This window comes from Petromyzon marinus, chromosome 43 (assembly GCF_048934315.1).
Source record: "Petromyzon marinus isolate PM22_M1 ecotype Great Lakes invasive population chromosome 43, UKy_Petmar_22M1.pri1.0, whole genome shotgun sequence".
Lineage (NCBI taxonomy): Eukaryota > Metazoa > Chordata > Hyperoartia > Petromyzontiformes > Petromyzontidae > Petromyzon > Petromyzon marinus.
The window spans coordinates 6,041,178-6,045,980 of record NC_133709.1 but is presented as its reverse complement, the minus strand read 5'-3'; the positions used below and the strand labels follow the sequence as shown (position 1 = coordinate 6,045,980).

Genomic DNA, 4,803 nt, shown 5'->3' with positions numbered 1-4,803 from the left:
TGTCGTGTGGAGTGGGGGGATCCCCGTCGTGCTGCTTCTGGAGTCTTCACCGTCTTCTCCATCTTCACCATCTCGGCATGGCCAGTCAGGCAGGCTACCAGCTGCCCTGACTGGGAGCCGCAGTTACCAAGTGTGAACTGTTAAGGCCGTGTTAATAAACAGAGTGCTTCCTACTCTTCGTGTCTCTGAGTCAGTCACTCCGCAAGTGTCCATTATGGGAAACAAATGCTTTGCCCAGAATTTAGACAATCTTTGCTCCAATGGATTCTTTCAAAAAGCCACCAGACCACACGTGGTTGTTTTTTTTTGCCTCATGGCAAGGGTTTTAAATATTAAAAGATTCACGAAGTAACATCAACAACCATTTATTACGAAAAAGCAAAATGCCATTTATCTCAAAAGAAATGAGCTTCACCAAAATCAGCATATGTATTTACAACATACCGTGTCAACCCAACCGATTTACCCGTATTCTTGTACAGAGAAATTGAGTTTTCTGGTCCATACGGCGTGCAGCCATTTAAATACGGACATTTTGTTGTCTATTTGTTTGTGTTTCTCCCTTGTGATGGAACTTTGTAGGATGAATTTTTTTATATTTATAAGGGCACGGGGTGACCAATAAGGTCTGAATGGATCTGTTATAAGGTAGGAGGCACTGATTAGGGGTTGACAGGTTTGCAGTAGTGAGTGTACTAGGGGTGAGAGTACTAGTGGTGATTGTATATCTGTTTGTGTTTCTCCCTTGTGATGGAACTTTGTCGGATGAACGTTGAGATTTATAAGGGCACGTAGTGACCAATAAGGTCTAAATTGTTCTGTAATAAGGTAGGCACTGATAGGGGTTGACAGGTATGTTACAAAATCCAGATTTTTTATTATTTGACTGATTAAAATATATAGAAAGACGTTTTAATGCACCAACAGATAAATCTGTGTAGTCAAGTTCAACACTTTGCTATGTACTTTTTTAAATTCATAAACACATGTGAAATATAAACGACGTCACTTCAGAGGTTTGCAGACAAAATTGAGAAGCAAAAATGTCTCGTGAGATTACATCTGTGCACTATACTTGGTGAAAATAGATGCTCCCTCCATTTGTAATATGCTGCATTCGGTTCCAAGGAAAAAAAGATAGTTGAAGTATCCGGTCAAATTAGATTTATTAAAAAAGGAGAAATAACCGCCTCTACTTCACAGACCAATTATTGTTCTCCCATCTGCACCGCCGATCCGTCTCAAGCCAGCTGACAGCACCGCGCCGATGTCCAGTCGATGTTATTGCACTGGCAGTGACACGTGCTGTCGTTTGGGATGTCCCACGAACCACACGCGCTTCCACATGAACACGACAACACGATGTACCCTGTGGCGGGGGGGGGTGGTATGGATACACGTGAACACATTCATGGGATTGAGTACATTGCAGTATAGCCGAAGTAGAGTCATTATTATTGTATCACTTCCTGCTGATCGAATCAAACAATTGAATCCATGCAGTCGATGAGTGACTAGGGCACTATCCTCTAGGATATTCATCCACGTAATGGTCCATGTATCCCCCATCAATACCAACACCCGACATTCGCCACTAAGAGATAGCGACGTTACCACAAGCACTGTGCCAGGCCAGGTGCACTTTGAGGCCACGTGAAGTGTCGAAGGCTCAAAATAAAAAAATCCTGTGCTAGAGTCCCCCCGCCCCACACACACACATCCCTCTCACCTGTGGGGCAACTCGTGGTGGCACCTCTGCTGGAGACGTTAGTACAAGAGATGCGGTTTGTTGCGGCTGGAGTTCCAGGATTCCCAGGGGGTCCAGGAGGACCAGTGTTGCCTGGTTCCCCTCTCAGGCCGTTGTTACCAGGGGGACCAGCTGGTCCAGGAGGTCCAGCGCTCCCAGCTGGGCCAGGTGAGCCAGCTGGGCCCAGTGGTCCAGCAGGACCGATACTGCCCGGGTTGCCTGGCACACCTACAATCAGGACACACCGCCATTGTCTGGGTTTAAGTGACCATATTTTTCAAAGGCAACGGGACATGATAAAAATAGCAGTCGGCGGTGCGCCCTTGGGAAATATTTCCATTTTAATGTCCACTTTGCAGTAGATAGCGCACCTTGGATTAAAAATATCCTTGCCGGTTGAAGAAATAAAGTCAGTGTTTGTACAAACCTGGCAGGCACACGAACTGCAAGCATATGCTAGCAAATTGCAATTATAGATTATTTCACAGTTGTGTTCCAATGAGCCTTTTCAGTTAAAATAAATAGCGTTTGTTGGCAAATGTTTCGAGCACGTGTTCTCACTAGAACCAATAACCAGCGATGAATTACCTTGTGGTCCGGCACATCCATCCTTTCCAGGAGGGCCTCGTGGGCCTCGAGTTCCAAAACAAATGCTGCGAGCAAACACAGGTGGAGAAGTGAGAGGGCAATTACGGTATTTTCTTCGTCAATGTAATGGACACCATTAGTCTTCAACAAGGGGTGCCCACGGTGGAGAGATGTTAACTACCTCGCCTGGTATACATGGAGATCATGGGTTCGATCCCGACCCTGACGCCTGCTTATATGTTTGGAGATTGCATGTATCTCTCTGTGATCGCGTGGGTTTCTCTCCGGTTCCTCATTTAGAAATATCCGTTTATCCGTGTATTAAGCTGCTATACATTTCCACATGATAAGTCATTTCCACGTGATAAGTCATTTCCACGTGATAAGTCATTTCCACATGATAAGTCATTTCCACATGATAAGTCATTTCCACATGATAAGTCATTTACACTTGATAAGTCATTTCCACGTGATAAGTCATTTCCACATGATAAGTCATTTCCACATGATAAGTCATTTCCACGTGATAAGTCATTTCCACGTGATCAGTCATTTACACTTGGTAAGTCATTCCACGTGATAAGTCATTTACACTTGATAAGTCATTTCCACATGATAAGTCATTTCCACGTGATAAGTCATTTCCACATGATAAGTCATTTACACTTGATAAGTCATTTACACTTGATAAGTCATTTCCACGTGATAAGTCATTTCCACGTGATAAGTCATTTCCACGTGATAAGTCATTATTTGTGGCCAGGTCAATTCTGAAAGAGAGCTATATAGCTCAGTGGGCCTTACCTGGTAAAATAAAAAAAGGTTTTTCTTAAAAATGCTGGATTAACTTCTTCCCCCTCTCGGTATCTAATCATAATTGTGGACATTCAGGATACATTTGAATTTTGTAGAATAAAATTGGTGAGATTTTTATTTTTAAGGATGTTTGTTGTGATTGAAAAAAAAGTCGGAAACTTTAAAACTGCAGAATGTTTGCTATCAATGTACTCATGTGCTGTATTTAACATTGAACCTTGATATAAGTAACACGTTTTCCATCTGAAATGTGTAACATACGTTAAAAGTTACATTTTTTATATTGTACACAATAAAATAAAATACAGCAATGGCAGTTGTACAATTATTCAGCAGAGTTGAATTGAATCGAAAACAGAGCTTCGCTTTTCGAAGTCTCATTACCTGCAACTGCTGGGCAGGAGCTTTTCCAGTTCACTCTGTTGACAAAATAAAAACAAAACATTACACATTGTGAAGTTTTGTGAATAGTCAAGTAGTGTATTAATAGTTGATTTGATTCAGTGGAAACTGAAGCTTTCATCCAAGGTCTCACAAACCGAGTTCTTAATAATCAGTATATCAAAGTACAGCATACATCAGGTCAAAGTTAGTTATACATTAGTTAAAATTCTAAACACCTTAAACACCATATTCTTGGTTCTTTCGGTAAAGTCACGTAGAAGGGAAACAATAAAATACTAAAAATATCAAACAATTTATATTTTTTTGTTTCCCTTCTATGTGACTTTACCGAAAGAACCAAGAATATGAATCCCTGCAGTCACGAAAGCTTTAAATCAAAACCTTAAACGCCATCAATGTCACGCAATAACTGGAAATTTGGTTAAATACTGCATTGAATATTTAGTAATATGGCACTGTACATAATAATGCTCAACTCTTGAAAATGTGTTATTCGTTCACATGTACTGGAAATTAATATTTTCAAATGGAGTACATCATACGGCACAGCATTAATCGCGTAATATCTTCAAACAATGTGCATATTTAAAATATTCACCGTGGCCTCTTCGTTGATGGAAACGTCGCTTTCCAAGGGACCGGCATGTGTCGGTCGAAAGATTAAGAGGCAGACTGCAAGACTGCACAATACCTTCTTCATGTTGGCAATGATTTGGGACAGAAACCCCACGATGAATGTAACTCTTCACTCTGGGTGCAGGTATTTAAAGGGACAGCATTGGCAAACAAACAATCATTGGGAAATTCCAATCGTTTGATTGCTCAACAGCATTTACAGATAATTTGCATGCCACTCCCTTAGAAGCAGGGGTTTGCTGTGTATCTCGAGGCGAAGGATATTACGTAACAAAATCTTACCACACCGCGGAGAGAAACTGAGTGACTACAACAATTAAAATATATTCAATGTTTCTACAAAATCTTTGAAGACATGCACACCAGCATGTTTAGTTACTCGTGTAGAAAAGGGTCCCCATTGTCAGGTGAGGAGGGGGGGCACCTGCCCTGAGTTTTTACCCGAGAGGCCCCCTCGTGGGGGTCCTCCATGGTTTCTCAGGGTCAGGGAATTGGCAGCCCCCCCCCAGGCCAAATGGCACTGCGGCGCCGTGGCTTAACTTAAAAGTAAATGACCACGGCGAAGTCACTGAGAACCGCAGCGAGGAAATGCACAAGACACACACGGAACA

The 4,803-nt window shown here is 42.0% G+C and overlaps 1 long non-coding RNA gene across 1 annotated transcript; it reads right to left on the bottom strand.

Moving 5' to 3' along the window:
- Positions 1–349: 349 nt before the first annotated feature.
- Positions 350–4,523, bottom strand: LOC142930794 (uncharacterized). The gene is made up of 5 exons (XR_012946744.1): positions 4,155–4,523; positions 3,536–3,570; positions 2,336–2,400; positions 1,730–1,975; positions 350–1,369 (listed from the first exon to the last, which is right to left on the bottom strand). It is a non-coding gene; the product is annotated as an uncharacterized LOC142930794 (long non-coding RNA).
- Between the last annotated feature and the right edge of the window lie 280 nt (positions 4,524–4,803).